We start from the raw sequence: 25,483 nt of genomic DNA on the forward strand, positions 1-25,483 counted from the left end.
ATTTCTCTCCACAGATGCTGCCAGACCTGCTGAGTCTTTTTTGTTTTTGGAATGACTGCAGTTTTTGCATAGGAAATGGGGCATTATTTTGTGTTTTGAAATATTTTATAATATATTGCAAATAGAAAGGAAAACAAAGAACTGCAGATGGAACTGGAGATCTGAAAGAACCAAATTCAAAACATGCCTGAGAAATTCAGAGGCTCTAGTAACATCTGTGTCAAGAGAAACACCGTTAACACTGAGTCTAGTGTGACTGTTCCTCAGAACTCTGTTTCTCATTCCACAGATGCTGTCAGACCTGCTGAGTTTCTCCAGCATTTTCGATGTTTGTTTTGATTTCCAACATGCACAGTTTTTGCCTTTAGTCAGATCTGAAGGTAAAGCCGTTCATATCTGTGTCTTAGGGCACACTGTTCACAAGTAATCCATGGCTGATACATTAAACAATAAAGACATTTGAGAGTGCAGGTGGGAGACAATTTAAAACAAGGAAAAAGAGTAAGTGCTGAGGGAATGCAGCAAGTTTGCAGCGTCTGTGGAAAGAGAGACAGACAGACAGACAGAGTTAACATTTTGAGTTCAATGTTCAGTTTTCATGACAATTTAAGGTCTCCTCTGAATGACAGAACCTCCCCCTAGTTCTATTCTGGAAGCTCAGGACTGATGTTCATGTTCAAGTTTTGTACAAGGGCCAGATCCTACTCAAATGGCTACAGTTTAAGCAGTTAAAGCCTTGTAAATTTTGGGAATTAAGATGAGGGTTTTGCAATTAAAGCCCAGCTACCAAGCCAAATCAAGCAACAATTGAAAAGAATACATTTCCATAGGCTCAGAACAAGGCAAACAAACAAAATAAATTGATTGCAAGAATGTTTCATCATTGAGTTTAGTCTGCCCTTCCCTCTGAACATAATAAAACTGCAATGAACAATGCACCTGTTTCTAGAATTTGTTTTATTTCAACAATAAATACTTTGTACAGTGAGCAATAAAATCTTGCTGAGGACACAGGACAGTGAATATTTTCTCTGTGCTGATATTTGAAACACAGATGGAAGTGATATGGGATATTTTGGAACTATCATGGTCCCTGGATCACTAAAGATTAGATATGTAAGTAAGATACATATGGAAATCCTGATGATATGACTTGCACATTTCAAATTCCCATGACCCTCTGTCGACCCTTCTCCCTGACCATCAAGAACACCCAAGGCTTAACTCCCAGCCTACCTATGTACCAGCTCCCCAGCCTGTGATATCTTACCTTGGTTTATTTAGACATTTCAAAGCAATCCTCTGCCTTCTGCACTGAGTTTCAGTCACAGACATTGCAAACTCCTCGTTAGTTTCCTGGTAGCTGTTTGCTAAATCTAGGCTTCAACCACCTCTTGGGTAACTAAACTCCTGATAGCATCATCACACACACTGAGTCCCCTTTCCCATCTATCATTCTGTTTCTTTGTCCATGTGATTACTATCCAAACCCACACATTACCTTCTGAATACTCAGTGACCGAGTGAGTAAGCTAACCTCCAGATCCAGCCGCACAAACCTCAAGACCCTCCGAACCCTGTCAGCTGAAATTACAAACATACATCATGGATCATCCGATTTCAGCCCCACCCCCTACCCTCCCCTCATCTGACCTGTCAAACACCTTGACTGTTAGAACCATCCTCCAAACCAGAACTGACCAGAAAACATCACCACCCACACATTCTAATTACTCCCACCAACTGGACTCTGCAATTCAACCTCAACCATCCAGCTTTTGCCCCCAAACAGACACAATTACCCCCATTGAAATGCATTGACACAATAGAGTCAGGCCTGATTATACTGCCCCTTTTCCCAACGATCCGGATACACTCAAGGCAGAATGACCAGCTCATCCTTGTACCAGCTCAGCAATCTGCATTATCCAATCTTCATTTATTTATCAAAGCCATCCTCTGAAATGTGAAGGAAGGATGTGACTCAGGAAACACATAGATTTGGCAAAGATCTTCTGTGAAGATTGCAGCTCTGTACCAGCTGAGCGACAGAATTCCATGATTATGTGCGATGAATCTGTCACAGTCACATTCCATCAAGTTGCTCTGGAGAGTTTCAGAGATCGGAACTCTGGGTCGGGGACAGAATTGTCACATTCGATGGATTTCCAACCAGAATTCTTGAGACCAAAGTTTGGTTTCTGGTCACTGGATTCAAAACGTTAACTCTGATTTCTCTGCACAAATGCTGCCAGACTTCCTGAGCTTTTCCAACAATTTCTGTTTTTGTTTCTGATTTACAGTATCTGCAGTTCCTTCCATTTTATTTGATTATCAAGGACCTGAATGCTCAGCATTTGTCCAATATAAAATGTTCAAATAGCTAATTACTACGAGACAGAGACAAACAGTTAATAAGTCTGTTGTCCACCTGTAAACTTGTGAAATACTGACTCTCTTTGTCCCTGTGCTGCGTAACTGACTTACTCAAGGGCTAATGCAACAGGCCAAACAGACAGTAAGTCAGGTGGCATGTGAGACAGTATTGAATGCCCATTGAATGCTCATTGGTATTTGGTGCTAAAAGTTTGGATTAAGACGCAGTCTGGATAAATTAGATATTGCAAACAGGAGATAATCAAATGGACAGTCACTATTTTCAATAATATAAAAGAAAGAACTGTGGATGTTGGAAATCTGAAACACAAATAGAAATTGCTGGATATTTCTCTCTGCAATCTCTCTACCGATGCTGCCAGACCTGTGGAGTTAACATTTTGACCCTTTTGCAGAATTGGACTTGAAATGTTAACTCTACTTTCTCTCCACTGGCTTCAATAAGCAGCTCTGCCACCCCCATTTTGGAGCAGATATTTTAATCTTCATTTGCTGAGTAACATCAACTCAGACAGCTCAGTTTCCAGACATGAAAGTTTGTGTTTTGGAAATGGGCATGCAATTTAAATCCCTCTCATTTGCCCTGTTGAAAAGGCTTTGGCTTCTTTTGATGGGCAACATAAAGACAGACCGTTTTCCCAAGATACAAATATAAATGGTTTCTGTTCGTATGAACCTGTCCAATATGTTTGTATTTAAACAAATCAAAATAATAGCTCTGTATCTGAACGTGGGCAGCTTTTGTGTCAACTTAAACAAATCCATAGCACACATTGATGTAAATAAATACAGCATGAGGACAGTTAGGGGATAGCAGCCACTCAAGGGGCTGATCGATAGGCCCCCTGATGTTAAAAACAATAACTGCAGATGCTGGAAACCAAATTCTGGATTAGTGGTGCTGGAAGAGCACAGCAGTTCAGGCAGCATCCAACAAGCAGCGAAATCGATGTTTCGGGCAAGAGCCCTTCATCAGAAATAAAGGCAGTGAGCCTGAAGTGTGGAGAGATAAGCTAGAGGAGGGGGGGGGGGGGGCGGTGGGGAGAGAGTAGCATAGAGTACAATGGGTGAGTGGGGGAGGAGATGAAGGTGATAGGTCAGGGAGGGGAGGGTGGAGTGAATAGGTGGAAACGGAGCTAGGCAGTTCGGACAAGTCCGGACAAGTCAAGGGGACAGGGCTGAACTGGAAGTTTGAAACTAGGATGAGGTGGGGGAAGGGGAAATGAGGAAGCTGTTGAAGTCCACATTGATGCCCTGGGGTTGAAGTGTTCCGAGGAGGAAGATGAGGCGTTCTTCCTCCAGGCGTCTGGTGGTGAGGGATCGGCGGTGAAGGAGGCGCAGGACCTCCATGTCCTCAGCAGAGTGGGAGGGAGAGTTGAAATGTTGGGCCACAGGGCAGTTTGGTTGATTGGTGTGGGTGTCTTGGAGATGTTCCCTAAAGCGCTCTGCTAGGAGGCGCCCAGTCTCCCCAATATAGAGGAGACCACATCGGGAGCAACGGATACAATAAATGATATTGGTGGATGTGCAGGTGAAACTTTGATGGATGTGGAAGGCTCCTTTAGGGCCTTGGATAGAGGTGAGGGAGGAGGTGTGGGCACAGGTTTTACAGTTCCTGCGGTGGCAGGGGAAAGGGTCAGAATGGGAGGGTGGGTCATAGGGGGGTGTTGACCTGACCAGGTAGACACGGAGGGAACGGTCTTTGCGGAAGGCGGAAAGGGGTGGGGAGGGAAACATATCCCTGGTGATGGGGTCTTTTTGGAGGTGGCGGAAATGTCGGCAGATGATTTGGTTTATGCGAAGGTTTGTAGGGTGGAAGGTGAGCACCAGGGGCGTTCTGTCCTTCTTGCGGTTGGTGGGGTGGGGTCTGAGGGCGGAGGTGCGGGATGTGGACAAGATGCGTTGGAGGGCATCTTTAACCATGTGGTAAGGGAAATTGCGGTCTCTAAAGAAGGAGGCCATCTGGTGTGTTGTATGGTGGAACCGGTCCTCCTGGGAGCAGATACGGAGGAGGCGGAAAAAATTTGGGAATACGGGATGGCGTTTTTGCAAGAGATAGGGTGGGAAGAGGTGTAATCCCGGTAGCTGTGGGTGTCGGTGTGTTTGTAAAAAATGTCAGTGTCAAGTCGGTCGTCACTAATGGAGATGAAGAGGACCAGGAAGGGGAGGGAGGTGTCAGAGATGGTCCAGGCCCCTGATGGTAGACATGAAGAGATATTGGCTGCTTGTGATAGTGAGATGGCAATCATCACTGCTGACTTGAATCTACACAAAGACTGTGTAAATCAGGTTGGCAGCAGTAACGTGGATGAGAGGTTATTGATGACCTTCGAGAAAGCATCTTAGAGCTGCGTGTTCTGGAGCAACCAGACAGAAGGTTATGTTATTATCATCTTATTGATACTGTGTAATGTGACAGGATTTATGAAACAATCTCAGTGTAAAGGCACTCCTACGTAGCAGCCATCACAATATGATTCAATTTTCCATCCAATTTGAATGGAAGAAGATTGACTCTGAGGTAAGTATTTCAAACTTAAACAAGGTCCACTCTGCGGGCATGTAAACTAAGCCAGCTGAAGTGAATGGCATAACTGGCTCAGAGAGAGATCAGTAGAGACAGTGATGGCAGAGATTTAAGAGGATACCTCAGAATATTCAGAAGAAGTAGATTCTGACTGAAACAAGAGACTTTAAAGGGAGGACTCGCTTTCTGTGGTTGACTGAAAAGTTGAAGAAACCGTCCAACTTGAGGATATTGCAAAGATGGGTGGCAGGTCAGATGATTGATTAGAAAATAAATTATGGCAGAGAAAAAGGTTAATTAGAAGGACGAAATTGGAATCTCAGAACCCAACTCAAAATCTTAAAAACAACAAAGCAAGAGTTTCCATGGGTATTTAAAAACAAAACATGTACGCAATGTGAGTGTCACTCCTCTAGGGAGTGAGAATATTGAGTTATTGGGAGATGATAGGGGGCAAAAAGTGCAGAGCTGGAAAAGCACATCAGGTCAGACAGCATCCAAGGAGCAGGAGAATCGATGTTTCTGGCATAAATCCTTCATCCATAGATGTTAAGGAAATGGCGAATTAAATGAATTAGTACTTTGCTTCTATCTTCACTATAGAAGATACAAAAAGCATTTCAGTAATAGTGGTAAGACACTGTTTTGCTGACATTGAAACTTCAGGCCAACTGTGTCTGCATGCTGACTCAGAACTGAGCACATGTACAGTCCCAGATTGTCTGCATCATCATCCCAATCTCCCTCACCCTCTCCCCTCCTCTCTGAATCTGAACATCACCACCATTCTCCGCACCACCTCCACCAGCCCCAACCACCATCAGACTGGACATCAATCTCTCTCTTCTCCAGGTCACAATCTCTCTCTCACCCTCAGACTTTCCCTCCCACCCCCACTCTATCCCTCCAAATCTCAACATCCAGTGAAACTGAGTAGACATGGAAAGAAGATGCATGATTGAAACACTTCAACCAATCGCATTCACCCATGCGTGAGCAAGTATCTCCCAGGGGAATACTGCATGTGCTCCTCCGTGTCAACCCAACTGTAAGTCAGGAAGTAGGAGGGAGGGATGAACACAATGTAATTACAGTCACTAAGGAGGCTGGACTCAGCAAACTGATAATAGGTCTCGTCACCTTCTGTCTTCATCCCAGAGTCTTAAAAGAGGTTGTTAATTCGGTTGTAGATGCATTAATGCAAATTCTTTGAATTTCCCAAGATTCATTAGACTTCACTTAGTCAGAGATCATTTAGTCTGTCAATGTTTTGCCCCATCCCTTGTCAGTGACCATCACCTCCCTGCCTCTAAACCTCTCTTGGCCCCAAGGCCTATTTGGAATGACTTGATGGCACTAACTGCTGTTTTCAGATTCTTACTGACACTAACCTCTAGGATGCATAAGGTTCACTTGGTACAAGGTTCATTAATTGAAACCCGCTGTTTTTCTATTACTACGGTATAATAATTCTATTTAACTCTGAACGTATAATTCATTTCAACAGTCCCTTATTTTGAAAGAGGATGTAAATGCTTTAAGGACAGTTCAGAGGAGGTTTACTCGATGAGTACTTTGAATGAGTGGCTTGTGCAATCGGGATAGGTGCTCAGACTGGGTTTGTTTCTGCTGGAGTTTAGACGAGTTAAGAGTGATCTGATCAAACTGTATAGATCCTCTTCGTGATCTTGACACAGTGAATGTGGAATGGATGTTTCTTCTTGTGGGTGAGTTAAGAATTAGGGACCATGTTTATAAAATTAGTGAGGGGTCACACTTTTTGGACGGAGATGAAGAGAATTCTTTGTTCGGGTGTGTAACTTTGGAATTGTCTGTCCGAGAAAGTGGGAGAGGTGAGGACAATGGATATTTTTAAGTCACAGGTAGATTTATTCCCTTGCATAACAAGAATCTAAAGTTACACTGGGAAGATGGGAACTCAAAACATAGACTTATCAGCCATAAACTTATGAAAGAGTGGAATAGGTTCAAGCGAGCAAATGAATTTGTTAAAAGCATTCATAAAAGTTTCTTCAAGCAATATATAGAGGATCATACTCAGGAAGGGACAAAACCCGACCTACTCATGGGAAATAGGGTGATGGAGGTGATAGTGGGGGTGCACTTTGGGACCAGTCCTATTAATTTTAAAGTAGTTATGGAGAGGAACTGGTCCACAGGTTCAAGTTCTAAATTGGAGCAAGGTGAATTTTGATGGAATTAGACAGGAGCTTGCAGGGGTTGATTGGAGTAGTTTGTTTGCAGGTAAAGGGACCTCCAGCAAGTGGGAGGCCTTTAAAAGTGAGCTCGCTGGAGTTCAAGGTCTATATGTTCCTATGAAGGTGAAAGGCAAGGTTGACAGGAATAGGGAACCCTGAATGACAAAAGATATAGAGGCTTTGACCAGAAAACGAATGAGGTATGGCTGAGGTACCGGCAACTGGGACCAAGGGAATCCCTGGATATATACAGGGAATGCAGGGTTTTACTGACGAAGAAATCAGGAAAGCCAAAAGGGGGCATGGGATGGCCTTGGCTGAGAAGGTTAGGATGCGTCCAAAGAGGTTCTTTAAGTAAAAAGGAGAAGAATAACTCGCGAAAGAATAGTTATTTCGTATTTTCTAAAGGCAAGTGTAAGTCATTGTGTTCCAGAGGCAATTCATTTGGACACATTGATAGGCTTGAAGCAAAACGCACTTTATTCTTACACTGCAGTTAAAATAGTGATTTTAAAATAGCGGCAATTCCAAGATGGAGGTGGAGTAGGACACCTGAGATTGAGCTTGTCCACTCCGTCCATTTAGAGTCATCGGGTCATAGAGATGTACAGCACAGAAACAGACCCTTCGGTCCAACTCATCCAGATATCCCAACCCAATCTAGCCCCACCGGCCAGCACCCGGCCCATCTTCCTCCAAACCTTTCCTATTGATATACCCATTCAGATGCTTTTTCAATGTTGCAATTGTACCAGCCTCCACCACATCCTCTGGCAGCTCATTCCATACATGCACCACCTTCTGTGTGAAAAAGTTGCCCCTCACGTCTCTTTTATACCTTTGCCTTCTTACCCTAAACCTATGCCCTCTAATTCTGGACTTCCCCACCCCATTTGTCTATTTATCCTATCCATGCCCCTCATGACTCTATAAACCTCTATACAGTCACCCCACAGCCTCCGACGCTCCAGGGAGAACAGCCCCAGCCTGTTCAACCCCTCCCTACAGCTCAAATCCTCCAACCCTGGCAACATTCTTGTGAATCTTTTCTGAACTCTTTCAAGTCTCACAACATCCTTTTAAAAGGAATGAGAGCAGAATTGCACACAATATTCCAAAAGTGGCCTAACCAATGTCCTGTACAGCTGTAACTAACTCCTGTGTTCAATACTATGATGAATAAAGGAACGCATACCAAACGCCTTCTTCACTATCATATTCTACCTGCAACTCTACGTTCAAGGTATAAGACCCTGCACTCCAAGGTCTCTTTGTTCAGCAACACTCCCTTGGACCTTACCATTAAGTGTATAATTCCTGCTAATATTTGCTTTCCCAAAATGACTCCTACATCACTACTTTACACTTGATAAACTTTTGCACAACCTCCCTGAAAATTTATTTTTATGTAGCTTTCCCATGAATTCTTGGCCTATAGAATACAGGCCTAATGCACTTTATGGTCTCTTAAGAATGTCAACCCCTGTGTTACAACTTCCCAACTGCAGCATTGCAATGTGCCGTTGCAGACTAGAGGGATAATTAGTGGGATTAGTTCAGCCTTGTTCAAAAGAGGAGAATTACTTAAATATCGAAGTAGTACATACTATTCAAGCTCAATGAAGGAGGAACAGAATATTGGTTTGCTTCAGCATTGTCTCATATCCTGCAGATGGGAGTCCTGTGAATATTCCTTCATTTGAAAAGGGGATTTTCAAACTAAATGAGAGAATAATTGTATTAGATGAAATCAATCAAGTCCCATTCACCAGCATCTGGCCCACACCCCTCCAAACCGCTCCCACTCAAATACCCATCCAGATGCCCCTGAAATGTTGCAATTGTACCAGCCTCCACCACCTTCCCCGGCAGCCCGGTCCACACGCACATACCTTTCCTTTACATTTTTCTCTTTTCCTTCTTCGCTTTTCCATTTTAGATCTTTCTTCTCTCTTCTTTCTTCTTCCTGGCCATGGGACTCCTGGCCTCAGACTGTGCACAAACCCAGCCTGACAGTCTCTCGGCCCAGCTGAGCAATCTCTCAGTGTCCCAAGGTGCCGCTCTCTCAATGGCTGAGCATGTGCAGTCTCTTGGCCAGGTGTGTTGATCTCTCTGCCTGACGTGGTGATCTCTCAGCCGGTTGTGGTGATCTCTTGGCCGGGTGTGGGGATCTCTCGGCCGGGTGTGGGGATCTCGCAGCACACCATGGTAATCTCTCAGCCCAGCGTGATGATCTCTCAGCCCGGCACGGTCAACTATCAGCTGGGGGTATGGTGATCTCTCAGCTGGGGGGATGGTGATCTCTCAGCCTGGTATGGTGATCTCCCAGCCTAGTGTGGAGATCTCTCACCCCAGCGTGGTGATCTCTCAGCCCGGCATGGGGATCTCTCAGCCTGGTGTGATCTCTCGGCTCAGCGTGATAATCTCTCAGCCCAGTGTGGTGATCTCTTGGCTCAGCATGATGATCTCTCAGCCCGGTGTGGTGATCTCTCAGCCCGGTGTGGTGATCTCTCAGCCCGGTGTGGTGATCTCTTGGCTCAACGTGATGATCTCTCAGCCCGGTGTGGTGATCTCTTGGCTCAGCGTGATGATCTCTCAGCCCGGCATGGGGATCTCTCAGCCCGGTGTGGTGATCTCTTGGCTCAGCGTGATGATCTCTCAGCCCGGCATGTGGATCTCTCAGGCCGGTGTGGTGATCTCTTGGCTCAGCGTGATGATCTCTCAGCCCGGCATGGGGATGTCTCACACCAGTGTGGTGATCTCTCAGCCCGGTGTGGTGATCTCTTGGCTCAGCGTGATGATCTCTCGGCCCGGCATGTGGATCTCTCAGGCCGGTGTGGTGATCTCTCGGCTCAGCGTGATGATCTCTCAGCCCGGCATGGGGATCTCTCACGCCAGTGTGATGATCTCTCAGCCCGGTGTGGTGATCTCTCGGCTCAGTGTGATGATCTCTCAGCCCGGTGTGGTGATCTCTCAGTTCGGTGTGGTGATCTCTTGGCTCAGCGTGATGATCTCCCAGCCCGGTGTGGTGATCTCTCAGCCCGGCGTGGGGATCTCTCAGCCTGGTGTGGTGATCTCTCAGCCCGGCGTGGGGATCTCTCAGCTCGATGTGGTGATCTCTTGGCTCAGCGTGATGATCTCTCAGCCCGGCATGGGGATCTCTCAGCCCGGTGTGGTGATCTCTCAGCTCAGCGTGATGATAGAACATAGATAGAACATAGAACAATACAGCACAGAACAGGCCCTTCGGCCCACGATGTTGTGCCGAACTTCTAACCTAGATTAAGCACCCATCCATGTACCCATCCAAATGCCGCTTAAAGGTCGCCAATGAATCTGACTCTACCACTCCCACGGGCAGCACATTCCATGCCCCCACCACTCTCTGGGTAAAGAACCCACCCCTGACATCTCCCCTATACCTTCCACCCTTCACCTTAAATTTATGTCCCCTTGTAACACTCTGTTGTACCCGGGGAAAAAGTTTCTGACTGTCTACTCTATCTATTCCTCTGATCATCTTATAAACCTCTATCAAGTCACCCCTCATCCTTCGCCGTTCCAACGAGAAAAGGCCGAGAAATCTCAACCTATCCTCGTACGACCTACTCTCCATTCCAGGCAACATCCTGGTAAATCTTCTCTGCACCCTCTCCAAAGCTTCCACATCTTTCCTAAAGTGAGGCAACCAGAACTGCACACAGTACTCCAAATGTGGCCTAACCAAAGTCCTGAACAGCTGCAACATCACTTCACGACTCTTGAATTCAATCCCTCTGCTAATGAACGATAATACTCCATAGGCCTTCTTACAAACTCTATCCACCTGAGTGGCAACCTTCAAAGATCTATGTACATAGACCCCAAGTTCCCTCTGTTCCTCCACCTGACCAAGAACCCTACCATTAACCCTGTATTCCGCATTCTTATTTGTTCTTCCAAAATGGACAACCTCACACTTGGCAGGGTTGAACTCCATCTGCCACTCCTCGGCCCAGCTCTGCATCATATCTAAGTCCCTCTGCAGCCGACAACAGCCCTCCTTACTGTCCATGACTCCACCTATCTTTGTATCATCTGCAAATTTACTGACCCACCCTTCGACTCCCTCATCTAAGTCATTAATAAAAATTACAAACAGCAGAGGACCCAGAACTAATCCCTGCGGAACTCCACTTGTAACTGGACTCCATGCTGAATATTTACCGTCTACCACCACTCTCTGACTTCGACCGGTTAGCCAGTTTTCTATCCAACTGGCCAAATTTCCCTCTATCCCATGCCTCCTGACTTTCCGCATAAGCCTACCATGGGGAACCTTATCAAATGCCTTACTAAAATCCATGTACACTACATCCACTGCTCGACCCTCATCCACATGCTTGGTCTCCTCCTCGAAGAAGATCTCTCAGCCCGGTGTGGCGATCACTCAGCTCGGTGTGGTGATCTCTTGGCACTGCGTGATGATCTCTCAGCCCGGCATGGGGATCTCTCAGCCCGGTGTGGGGATCTCTCAGCCCGGTGTGGTGATCTCTCAGCCCGGTGTGGTGATCTCTCAGCCCGGTGTGGTGATCTCTTGGCTCAGCGTGATGATCTCTCAGCCCGGCATGGGGATGTCTCACACCAGTGTGATGATATCTCAGCCCGGTGTGGGGATCTCTTGGCTCAGCGTGATGATCTCTCAGCCCGGCATGGGGATCTCTCAGCCCGGTGTGGGGATCTCTCAGCCCGGTGTGGTGATCTCTCAGCCCGGTGTGGTGATCTCTTGGCTCAGCGTGATGATCTCTCAGCCCGGCATGGGGATGTCTCACACCAGTGTGATGATATCTCAGCGCGGTGTGGGGATCTCTTGGCTCAGCGTGATGATCTCTCAGCCCGGCATGTGGATCTCTCAGGCCGGTGTGGTGATCTCTCGGCTCAGCGTGATGATCTCTCAGCCCGGCATGGGGATCTCTCACGCCAGTGTGATGATCTCTCAGCCCGGTGTGGTGATCTCTCGGCTCAGTGTGATGATCTCTCAGCCCGGTGTGGTGATCTCTCAGCCCGGTGTGGTGATCTCTTGGCTCAGCGTAATGATCTCTCAGCCCGGTGTGGTGATCTCTCAGCTCGGTGTGGTGATCTCTTGGCTCAGCGTGATGATCTCTCAGTCCGGCATGGGGATCTCTCAGCTCGGTGTGGTGATCTCTCGGCTCAGCGTGATGATCTCTCAGCCCGGTGTGGGGATCTCTCAGCTCGGTTTGGTGATCTCTCGGCTCAGCATGATGATCTCTCAGCCGGTGTGGTGATCTCTCAGCCCGGTGTGGTGATCTCTCGGCTCAGCGTGATGATCTCTCAGCCCGCTGTGTTGATCTCTCAGCTCGGTGTGGTGATCTCTCGGCTCAGCGTGATGATCTCTCAGCCGGTTTGGTGATCTCTCAGCCCGATGTGGTGATCTCTCGGCTCAGCGTGATGATCTCTCAGCCGGTGTGGTGATCTCTCAGCTCGGTGTGGTGATCTCTCAGCTCGGTGTGGTGATCTCTTGGCTCAGCGTGATGATCTCTCAGCTCGGTGTGGCGATCTCTCAACTCACCGTGATGATCTCTCAGCCCGGCATGGGCATCTCTCAGCTCGGTGTGGAGATCTCTCGGCTCAGCGTGATGATCTCTCAGCCCGGTGTGGCGATCTCTCAGCTCGGTGTTGTGATCTCTTGGCTCAGCGTGATGATCTCTCAGCCCGGCGTGGTGATCTCTTGGCTCAGCGTGATGATTTCTCAGCCCGGCATGGGGATCTCTCAGCCCGGTGTGGTGATGTCTCGGCTCAGCGTGATGATCTCTCAGCCCGGTGTGGCGATCTCTCAGCTCGGTGTGGTGATCTCTCGGCTCAGCGTGATGATCTCTCAGCCCGGCATGGGGATCTTTCAGCCCAGTGTGGTGATCTCTCGGCTCAGCGTGATGATCTCTCAGCCCGGTGTGGCGATCTCTCAGCTCGGTGTGGTGATCTCTTGGCTCGGCGTGATGATCTCTTAGCCCGGCATGGGGATCTTTCAGCCCAGTGTGGTGATCTCTCGGCTCAGCGTGATGATCTCTCAGCCCGGTGTGGTGATCTCTCAGCTCGGTGTGGTGATCTCTCGGCTCAGCGTGATGATCTCTCAGCCGGTGTGGTGATCTCTCAGCTCGGTGTGGTGATCTCTCAGCTCGGTGTGGTAATCTCTTGGCTCAGCGTGATGATCACTCAGCTCGGTGTGGCGATCTCTCAACCCACCGTGATGATCTCTCAGCCCGGCATGGGCATCTCTCAGCTCGGTGCGGTGATCTCTCGGCTCAGCGTGATGATCTCTCAGCCCGGTGTGGCGATCTCTCAGCTTGGTGTTGTGATCTCTTGGCTCAGCGTGATGATCTCATAGCCCGGTGTGGTGATCTCTCAGCTCGGTGTGGTGATCTCTCGGCTCAGCGTGATGATCTCTCAGCCGGAGTGGTGATCTCTCAGCTCGGTGTGGTCATCTCTCAGCCTGGTGTGGTTATCTCTCAACCCGGCGTGGTGATCTCTCAGCTCGGTGTGGTGATCTCTTGGCTCAGCGTGATGATCTCTCAGCTCGGCATGTGGATCTCTCAGCCCAGTGTGGTGATCTCTTGGCTCAGTGTGATGATCTCCCCGCCCGGTGTGGGGATCTCTCAGCCCGGTGTGGTGATCTCTCAGCTCGGTGTGGTGATCTCTCGGCTCAGTGTGATGGTCTCTCAGCCCGGTGTGGGGATCTCTCAGCTCGGTGTGGTGATCTCTCGGCCCAATGTGATGATCTCTCAGCCCGGTGTGGTGATCTCTCAGCTTGGTGTGGTGATCTCTTGGCTCAGCGTGATGATCTCTCAGCCCGGCGTGGTGATCTCTCAGCTCGGTGTGGTGATCTCTTGGCTCAGCGTGATGATTTCTCAGCCCGGCATGGGGATCTCTCAGCCCGGTGTGGTGATGTCTCGGCTCAGCGTGATGATCTGTCGGCCCGGCATGGGGATCTCTCACGCCAGCGTGATGATCTCTCAGCCCGGCGTGGGGATCTCTTAGCCTGGTGTGGTGATCTCTCAGTTCGGTGTGGTGATCTCTTGGCTCAGCGTGATGATCTCTCAGCCCGGTATGGCGATCTCTCAGCCCGATGTGGTGATGTCTCGGCTCAGCGTGATGATCTCTCGGGCCGGCATGGGGATCTCTCACGCCAGCGTGATGATCTCTCAGCACGGTGAAGGGATCTCTCAGCCCGGTGTGGTGATCTCTCAGCTCGGTGTGGTGATCTCTTGGCTCAGCGTGATGATCTCTCATCCCGGCGTGGTGATCTCTCAGCTCAGTGTGGTGATCTCTTGGCTCAGCGTGATGATCTCTCAGCCCGGCATGGGGATCTCTCAGCTCGGTGTGGTGATCTCTCGGCTCAGCGTGATGATCTCTCAGCCCGGTGTGGCGATCTCTCACGCCAGCGTGATTATCTCTCAGCCTGGTGTGGTGATCTCTCAGCTCGGTGTGGTGATCTCTCGACTCAGCATGATGATCTCTCAGCCGGAGTGATGTTCTCTCAGTTGGGTGTGGTGATCTCTCAGCCTGGTGTGGTGATCTCTCAGCCCGGCGTGGTGATCTCTCAGTTCGGTGTGGTGATCTGTTGGCTCAGCGTGATGATCTCTCAGCTCGGCATGTGGATCTCTCAGCCCAGTGTGGTGATCTCTCGTCTCAGCGTGATGATCTCTCAGCCTGGCATGCGGATCTCTCAGCTCGGTGTGGCGATCTCTCAACCCACCGTGATGATCTCTCAGCCCGGCATGGGGATCTCTCAGCCCGGTGTGGTGATCTCTCGGCTTAGCGTGATGATCTCTCAGCCCGGTGTGGTGATCTCTCAGCTCGGTGTGGTGATCTCTCGGCTCAGTGAGATGATCTCTCAGCCCGGTGTGGGGATCTCTCAGCTCGGTGTGGTGATCTCTCGGCTCAGTGTGATGATCTCTCAGCCCGGTGTGGTGATCTCTCAGCTCGGTGTGGTGATCTCTTGGCTCAGCGTGATGATCTCTCAGCCCGGTGTGGCGATCTCTCAGGTTAGTGTGGTGATCTCTTTTCTCAGCGTGATGATCTCTCTGCCGGTGTGGTGATCTCTCAGCTCGGTGTGGTGATCTCTTGGCTCGGCGTGATGATCTCTTAGCCCGGCATGGGGATCTTTCAGCCCAGTGTGGTGATCTCTCGGCTCAGCGTGATGATCTCTCAGCCCGGTGTGGTGATCTCTCAGCTCGGTGTGGTGATCTCTCGGCTCAGCGTGATGATCTCTCAGCCGGTGTGGTGATCTCTCAGCTCGGTGTGGTGATCTCTCAGCTCGGTGTGGTAATCTCTTGGCTCAGCGTGATGATCACTCAGCTCGGTGTGGCGATCTCTCAACCCACCGTGATGATCTCTCAGCCCGGCATGGGCATCTCTCAGCTCGGTGCGGTGATCTCTCGGCTCAGCGTGATGATCTCTCAGCCCGGTATGGCGATCTCTCAGCTTGGTGTTGTGATCTCTTGGCTCAGCGTGATGATCTCTCAGCCCGGCGTGGTGATCTCTCAGCTCGGTGTGGTGATCTCTTGGCCTAGCGTGATGATTTCTCCTGCCCGGCATGGGGATCTCTCAGCCCGGTGTGGTGATGTCTCGGCTCAGCGTGATGATCTGTCGGCCCGGCAGGGGGATCTCTCACGCCAGCGTGATGATCTCTCAGCCCGGCATGGGGATCTCTCACGCCAGCGTGATGATCTCTCAGCCCGGCGTGGGGATCTCTCAGCCCGGTGTGGTGATCTCTCAGTTCGGTGTGGTGATCTCTTGGCTCAGCGTGATGATCTCATAGCCCGGTGTGGCGATCTCTCAGCTCGGTGTGGTGATCTCTTGGCTCAGCGTGGTGATCTCTCAGCCCAGCATGTGGATCTCTCAGCCCGGTGTGGTGATGTCTCGGCTTAGCGTGATGATCTCTCGGCCCGGCATAGGGATCTCTCACGCCAGCGTGATGATCTCTCAGCCCGGTGTGGGGATCTCTCAGCCCGGTGTGGTGATCTCTCAGCTCGGTGTGGTGATCTCTTGGCTCAGCGTGATGATCGCTCATCCCGGCGTGATGATCTCTCAGCTCAGTGTGGTGATCTCTTGGCTCAGCGTGATGATCTCTCAGCCCGGCATGGGGATCTCTCAGCTCGGTGTGGTGATCTCTCGGCTCAGCGTGATGATCTCTCAGCCCGGGTGGCGATCTCTCAGCTCGGTGTGGTGATCTCTCGGCTCAGTGTGATGATCTCTCAGCCCGGTGTGGTGATCTCTCAGCTCGGTGTGGTGATCTCTTGGCTCAGCGTGATGATCTCTCAGCCCGGCGTGGTGATCGCTCAGCTCGGTGTTGTGATCTCTTGGCTCAGCGTGATGATCTCTCAGCCTGGCGTGGGGATCTCTCAGCCCGGTGTGGTGATCTCTCAGCTCAGTGTGGTGATCTCTTGGCTCAGCATGATGATCTCTCAGCCCGGCGTGGGGATCTCTCAGCCCGGTGTGGTGATCTCTCGGCTCAGCGTGATGATCCCCCAGCCCGGTGTGGTGATCTCTCAGCCCGGTGTGGTGATGTCTCGGCTTAGCGTGATGATCTCTCGGCCCGGCATAGGGATCTCTCACGCCAGCGTGATGATCTCTCAGCCCGGTGTGGGGATCTCTCAGCCCGGTGTGGTGATCTCTCAGCTCGGTGTGGTGATCTCTCAGCTCGGTGTGGTGATCTCTTGGCTCAGCGTGATGATCGCTCATCCCGGCGTGATGATCTCTCAGCTCAGTGTGGTGATCTCTTGGCTCAGCGTGATGATCTCTCAGCCCGGCATGGGGATCTCTCAGCTCGGTGTGGTGATCTCTCGGCTCAGCGTGATGATCTCTCAGCCCGGGTGGCGATCTCTCACGCCAGCGTGATGATCTCTCAGCCCGGTGTGGGGATCTCTCAGCCTGGTGTGGTGATCTCTCAGCTCGGTGTGGTGATCTCTCGGCTCAGTGTGATGATCTCTCAGCCGGGGTGGTGATCTCTCAGCTCGGTGTGGTGATCTCTCAGCCTGGTGTGGTGATCTCTCAGCCCGGCGTGGTGATCTCTCAGCTCGGTGTGGTGATCTCTTGGCTCAGCGTGATGATCTCTCAGCCCGGCATGGTGATCTCTCAGCTCGGTGTGGCGATCTCTCAACCCACCGTGATGATCTCTCAGCCCGGCATGGGGATCTCTCAGCCCGGTGTGGTGATCTCTCGGCTTAGCGTGATGATCTCTCAGCCCGGTGTGGTGATCTCTCAGCTCGGGGTTGTGATCTCTTGGCTCAGCGTGATGATCTCTCAGCCTGGCATGGTGATCTCTCAGCTCGGTGTGGTGATCTCTCGGCTCAGTGAGATGATCTTTCAGCCCGGTGTGGGGATCTCTCAGCTCGGTGTGGTGATCTCTCGGCTCAGTGTGATGATCTCTCAGCCCGGTGTGGTGATCTCTCAGCTCGGTGTTGTGATCTCTTGGCTCAGCATGATGATCTCTCAGCCCGGCGTGGTGATCGCTCAGCTCGGTGTGGTGATCTCTTGGCTCAGCGTGATGATCTCTCAGCCTGGCGTGGGGATCTCTCAGCCCGGTGTGGTGATCTCTCAGCTCAGTGTGGTGATCTCTTGGCTCAGCATGATGATCTCTCAGCCCGGCGTGGGGATCTCTCAGCCCGGTGTGGTGATCTCTCGGCTCAGCGTGATGATCCCCCAGCCCGGTGTGGTGATCTCTCAGTTCGTTATGGTGATCTCTCGGCTCAGTGTGTTGATTTCTCAGCCCGGTGTGACGATCTCTCAGCTCGGTGTGGTGATCTCTTGGCTCAGCGTGATGATCTCTCAGCCCGGCATGGTGATCTCTCAGCTCGGTGTGGTGATCTCTTGGCTCAGCGTGATGATCTCTCATCCCGGCGTGGTGATCTCTCAGCTCAGTGTGGTGATATTTTTGGCTCAGCGTGATGATCTCTCAGCCCGGCATGGGGATCTCTCAGCCCGGTGTGGTGATCTCTCAGTCCAGTGTGATGATCTCCCAGCCTGGTGTGGTGATCTCTCGGTCCAGTATGATGATCTCCCAGCCCGGTGTGGTGATCTCCCAGCCCGGTGTGATGATCTCCCAGCCCGGTCTGGTGATCTCTTGGCCCAGCCTGATGATCTCTCAGCCCAGGCTGATGATCTCTCAGCCCGGTGTGGTGATCTCTCGGTCCAGTATGATGATCTCCCAGCCCGGTGTGGTGATCTCCCAGCCCGGTGTGGTGGTCTCTCAGCCCAGTGTGGTGATCTCTTGGCCCAGCCTGTTGATCTCTCAGCCCAGTCTGATGATCTCTCAGTCCGGTGTGGTGATCTCTCGGTCCAGTGTGGTGATCTCTCGGTCCAGTGTGGTGATCTCTCAGCCCAGCATGTGCAATCTCTTGGCCAGCTGTTGCCTGAGCACGGACCTCTGATCTCAAGGTGATTCTTTGAAGTGCGGTCCAACTGAGATTAAGCACTTAAGAAAGACTGTAATGTTTGAACCTGCATCTTTATTCCTTTATTTTCCACTTAAAAGTAAGAATGTCTGCAACGTGTAACTTTTAAACTTACTTCGTGTGTTTTATGTTAAAGTGTATTTACTTTAAAAATGAAAAGTGTTGAATTTTTAACATTGTTCTTTCTTCATACTTGTGGGCGGCACGGTGGCACAGTGGTTAGCACTGCTGCCTCACAGCGCCAGAGACCTGGGTTCAATTCCCTCCTAAGGCGAGTCTCTGTGTGGAGTTTGCACATTCTCCCCGTGTCTGCGTGGGTTTCCTCCGGGTGCTCCGGTTTCCTCCCACAATCCAAAAATGTGCAGGTTAGGTGAATTGGCCATGCTAAATTGCCCGTAGTGTTAGGTGAAGGGGTAAATGTAGGAGTATGGGTCTGGGTGGTATACGCTTCTGCGGGTCGGTGTGGACTTGTTGGGCCGAAGGGCCTGTTTCCATATGGTAAGTAATCTAATCTAATCTAATCTAATAGCTTCTTCATAAGATTCTGTGCCAAAGTATTTGTCCCTAAGATGGTGCATTGTGTGGTGACATTATACACTTCTCACTGTATTCCTGCACCTTTGTACTGAGTACACGTGACAATAAAATCAAAATCAAATTACAGACAAAAGAAAGAAGAGTTGGAATAACTATTGGAAAACTTAACAGAATAGTGGGTTATTTATCTCATAAACAGCAACTGCTCCAATAGTGTAACATCCCATAAACACATCCTTGGCACTGGCAAACTCAGTAAAATAGATTGTCATACATGCAATTCTGGACAAGGACTGAAATGGAGTTGTTCAAGATTACATTTACTTTCAGTGTTCTGGAAACAGTTCAATATTTATTTATCCCTTTAAATCGGTGTGGTGATCTCCCCAAATGTCATCGAAATGTTGTAATTGTACCTGCCTGGACCACTTTCTCTGACAACCCATTCCATACACACACCCCCCCCTCTGCATGAAAATGTTACCCCTCAGGGAGGGAGTAGTGTATAAAAGGAGGGAGGTCTTGTTACAACTGCACAGTCACTGTTTAGACCACACATCAAGTATTGCGCTCAGTTTTGGTTTCCTTTATGAAAATGATACACTTGCATTGGAAGCAGTTCAGAGAAGTCTCAGTTCCTGGGAGGAAGGGATCCTTGTTTCAAAACTCCAATTAACCTGGATTAGAAACATTAACTCTCCTATCCCTCCACACATGCTGCCAGACCTGCTGTGGTTCTCCAGTGATTTCTTTTTGGCACGTTCCAAGAGGTTTATATCTAGAATAAACCTCTAGAATAAACAGACTGGAATCTAATCGAGGGATTCGAAGTAGTGATCTGACTGGAAAGCCACTGGAATTCTGAAAATGTGATTGCACTGATATTTCTGTCTCAATAGTATCCAGCGGAGGTGTCTTTTTAAAAGTAAAACTCAATTTTCAAACTTTCATGTGCACTAGTCTGGGAAAGCCACATCTGGGACTGTATCCTCCAAGGTGGGTCTGTATCTCAGTGACCTGGAGTTGTTTCATAGCATCCCTGTTACAGTGTTTTAAACGAAGGAAGAGCTCACTGAACAGAGAAGAACAAAGAACAATGCAGCACAAGAATAGGCCCTTCGGCCCTCCAAGCCTGCGCTGACACATGTTACCCTTCCATACTAAAACCGTCTTCATTTCCAGGATCCGTATCCCTCTATTCCCTTCCTATTTGTGTATTTGTCCAGGTATTCCTTGAATGCTGCTAATGTGTCTGCTTCCACCGCCTCCTCTGGCTGTACATTCCAGGCACTCACCACCCTTTGTGTGAAAAACGGGCCTTGCACATCTCTTTTAAACTTCCCTCCTTGTGGTTTGAACCTGTGCCCCTTATAATTGACCCCCCCAACCTGTGAAAATGCCTCATATTTCCACTTCATCCAATGCCATTCACAATCTTATAAACTTCTACATTCCAATGTAAACAAATCCAGTCTATCCAAACTTTCTTCATCGCTAAAACCACTCATACTAAGGCAACACCCTGGCAAACCTTTTCTGTACCCTGCCTAAAGCATCAACGTCCTTCTAGTAGTGTGGTGATCAGAACTAGACACAATATTCCAAGTGCAGCCAAACGAAAGTTCTACAAAGCTGAAGCATAACTTGCCTATCATAGAAATCATAGAATCCCTACAGTGTGGAAACAGGCCATTTGGCCCAACAAGTCCACACCGACCCTCTGAAGATATCCCACGCAGACCCATTCCTCTCCCCTATTATTCCACATTTCCCCTGAATAATGCGCCTACCTTACACAACCCTGAACGCTATGGGCAATCTACCTTGGCCAATTCACCTAACCCACACATCTTTGGACTACTCAATGCCCATTCCAATGAAGGCAAGCATGCCATAGGCCTTTTTACTCCCTTATCCACCAGAAAAAGGGGAAGCACATGTCAGGTATAGACAGGATAGATCGAGTGAATCCTTAAAAGAGTATACGTAAGAGATAAATCAGGAGGGCAAAAAGGGGACATGAGATAGCTTTGACAAATATAGTTAAGGAGAATCCAAAGGGTTTTTACAAATACATGAAGGACAAAAGGGTAACTGGGGAGAGAATAGGGCCCCTCAATGATCAGCAAGGTGGCCATTGTGCGGAGCTGCAGGAGATGGGGCAGATACTAAACGAGTATTTTGCATCGGTATTTACCATGGAAAAGGACATGGAAGATATAGAATGTAGGGAAATAAATGGCGACATCTTGAAAAATTACAGAGGAGGAAGTGCTGGATGTCTTGAAATGCATAAAAGTTGATAAATCCCCGGGACCTGATCAGGTATACCCGAGAAATCTGTGGGAAGTGATTGCTGGGCCTCTTACTGAGATATTTGTATCAGCGATAGTCACAGGTGAGGTGCTGGAAGACTGGAGGTTGGCTAACGTGGTGCCACTGTTTAAGAAGGGTAGTGAGGACAAGCCAGGGAACTATAGACCAGTGAGCCTGATGTCGGTGGTGGGCAAGTTGTTGGAGGGAATCCTGAGGGACAGGATGTACATGTATTTGGAAAGGCAAGGACTGATTAAGGATAGTCAATATGTCTTTGTGCATGGGAAATCATGTCTTACAAACTTGATTGACATTTTTGAAGAAGTAACAGAGGATTGATGAGGGCAGAGCGATAGATGTGATCTATATGGACTTCAGTAAGGTGTTCGACAAGGTTCCCCATGAGAGATTGGTGAGCAAGGTTAGATCTCATGGAATGCAGGGAGAACTAGCCATTTGGATATAGAACTGGCTCACAGGTAGAAGACAGAGGATGGTGGAGGAGGGTTGTTTTTCAGACTGGAGGCCTGTGACCAGTGGAGTGCCACAAGGATCGGTGCTGGGTTCACTACTTTTCAACATTTATATAAATGATTTGGATGTGAGCATAAGAGGTATAGTTAGTAAGTTTGCTGAAGACACCAAAATTGAAGGTGTAGTGGACAGTGAAGATTACAATGGGATCTTGATCAGATAGGCTAATGGCCCGAGGAGTGGCAGATAGAGTTTAATTTAAATAAATGTGAAGTGCTGCATTTTGGGAAAACAAATCTTAGCCAGACATACAGATTCATGGTAAGGTCTTAGGGAGTGTGGCTGAACAAAGAGACCTTGGAGTGCAGGTTCATAGTTCTATGAAAGCATAATCTCAAGTAGATAGGATAGTGAAGAAGGCATTTGTTATGCTTTCCTTTATTGGTCAGAGTATTAAGTATAGGAGTTGGGAGGTCATGTTGTGGCAGTACAGGACATTGGTTAAGGCACTGCTGGAATTTTGTGTGCAATTCCAGTCTCCTTCCTATTGGAAAGATGTTGTGAAACTTGAAAGGGTTAAGTAAAGATTTGAAGGGATTTTGCCAGGGTTGGAGAATTTGAGCTATATGGAGAGGTTGAATAGGCTGGGACTTCTTTCCCTGGAGCGTCGAAGGCTGAGGGGTGATCTTATGAAGGTTTATAAAATCATGAGGGGCATGGATAGGATAAATAAACAAAGTCTTTTCCCTGGGTGTGGGAGTACAGAACTAGAGGGCATAGGTTTAGGGTGAGAGGGGAAAGATATAAAAGAGACCTAGGGGCAACTTTTTCATTCAGAGGATTTTACATAAATGGAATGAGCTGCCAGGGGAAGTGGTGGTGGCCAGTACAATTGCAACATTGAAAAGGCATCTGGATGGGTATATGAATAGGAAGGGTTTGGAGGGATATGGGCCAGGTGCTGGCAGGTGGTACTAGATTGTTTTGGGATGGCATGGACGAGTTGGATGAAAGGGTCTGTTTCCATGCTGCATATCTCTACGACTCTATGACACTGTGACACTGCCACCTTTAGTGATCTGTGGATGTGTACACCCAGATCCCTCTGCATGTTAATGCTCTGAAGGGTTCTGCCATTCACTATATAATTGCCAGCTGTATTTGACCTATCAAAATGCATCACCTCTTATTTGTTGAGATTAAACTCCATCTGCCATTTTTCTGCCCATGCCTCCAACTGATCTATGTTCTGTTGTATCCTCTGACAATCCTCCTCATCATCCGCAACTCCACCAATCTTTGTATCGTCCCAATCTTTGTATCATCCACAAACGTACTGATTAGACTCATCACGTTTTCCTCCAAATTATTTATAAAGACCATGAACAGTAGAGGTCCCAGCTCTGATCCCTGTGAACACCACTAGTCACAGCCCTCCATTCTGAAAAGCTTCCTCCATCACTCCCCTCTGTCTCCTATGATTGAGTCAGTTCTAAATAGGAAAATCCATCTTACCAGCTCACCCCCGATACCATGTGACTTCACCTTTTGTACCAGTCTGCCATGAGGGACCTTGTCAAAGGTTTTACTGAAGTCCATGTAGACAACATCAACTGGTTTTCCCTCATCAATCTTCTTCATCATCTCCTTAAAAAAACGTGGTCAAGTTAGGAAGGCACGACCTCTCCCGGACAAAACCATGCTGTCTGTCACTAATAAATCCATTTTCTTCTTAATGCAAATAGATCTTGTCCGTGTGAATCTTTTCCAATCATTTCCCTAACACTGACATAAGGCTCACAGGTCTGCAATTCCCAGGGTTATCCCTGCTACCCTTCTTAAATAATGGGACAACATCAGCTAGTCTCCAGTCCTCTGGGACCTCACCTGTGGCCAGAGAGAATACAGAGATGTCTGTCAATGCTGCAGCAATTTGTTCTCTTGTCTCCCTCAATATTCTGGGATCGATCCCATTAGGACCCAGGGACTTATTTACCTGAATACATTTTAAGACACACAGAATGTTTCCGTGTCCATGTTTAACCTGATGTCATGAGGCTTCATGGGGTCTGGCATCAATGCTGAGCACTTCCAGAGCACAGCCCTCTTGACTGTATACCACGGAGCTGTTCCCTCTGCTGGCTCTGTCCTGCCAGTGGGACAGGACCTGCCCTGAGATGGTCACTGTGTTGTCTGGGACATTGTCTGTAAAGTGGGATTCTGTGAGTATGGCTATGTTCGATTGTTGCTCGATTAGTCTGTGAGGAATATACTGCAGGGCAGTTTTAAGTATTATACAAGAAAGAGTTAACACCTCTTGATTTCTTTCAATTTTAAAATCAAACGGAACTAAATTGTTTTTCACAGTTGAAGATAATTTAGTTTTCGTTTGCTTCAATAACCAGAGCACACGTCCAACCAGCTGATTATTGCTCAATTCAATAACTGCAGGAACCAGCTGGGTCACCTTCCCAACACACTGCCCGACCAAATACATTGAAAACGGCTTTGGAAAGGCCTGAATTCAAATATAGTGCTGCTGCACCTCACTGTCCCTCCAAAAAAAGTGAGTCAATGATGGGATCTGAAATCTGTCCAGAGAGCTTCCAAACTGGGTCCAGGATAATTATTCAAATATCCCCTCACTCCAGACAATTCAGAACTATCTCAGAGAGGGTGCAGAATATTCCCAAAGGGGAAAGGGACCAGCAGGATGTTGCTGTACACATTGGAACCCATGATACAGGATGGGAAAAGGACGAGGTTCTGGGGAGAGAAAATAGGAATTTAGGCAGGAACTTAAAAAGTCAATCCCCGAGGGTTGGAGTAGAAGGGGGATGAGGGTGTGAGTCCTTTTAGGGTAGAGAGTATGAGAAAGAATATCAGGCTTATATGATTTAACCAAATCAGAAATTATCGATGTACTTATTAAAAGCAGAGGGGTGAGTAAACAGATTCCCTAACCCTAGGCCAGTGACCCTAATCCTATTAGATTTAAAACAGTGATGGAAAAAGACAGACCGGACCTAAAAGTTAAAGTTCTAAATTTAGAAGAAGGCCAATTTTGATGATATTAGGCAAGAACTTTCAAAAATTGATTGGAGGTGGGTATTCACAGGTAAAGGACGGCTGGAAAATTGGAAGCCTTCAAAAATGAGATAATGAGAGTCCAGAGACAGTACGTTCCTGTTAGAGTGAAGGGCAAGGCTGGTAGGTGTAGGGAATGATAGATGACTAGAGAAAATGAGGTTTTGTTCAAGAATAAGAAGGAAGCATATGTCAGGTATAGACAGCAGGGATTGGGAGAATCTCAAGAAGAGTATAAAGGCAGGAGAAGTATACATAAGAGGGAAATCAGGAAGGTGAAAATGGGACATGAGATAGCTTTGGCAAATAGGGCGAAGGAGAATCCAAAAGTATTTTAAAAAGACATTAAATACAAAAGGATAATTATACAGAGAATAGGGCCCCCTGAAAGATCAACAAGCCCACCTGTGGATCCACAAACCCACCTGTGGATCAACAAACCCACCTGTGGATCAACAAACCCACCTGTGGATCAA

This window comes from Chiloscyllium punctatum, chromosome 29 (genome assembly GCF_047496795.1).
Source record: "Chiloscyllium punctatum isolate Juve2018m chromosome 29, sChiPun1.3, whole genome shotgun sequence".
Classification (NCBI taxonomy): Eukaryota; Metazoa; Chordata; class Chondrichthyes; order Orectolobiformes; family Hemiscylliidae; genus Chiloscyllium; species Chiloscyllium punctatum.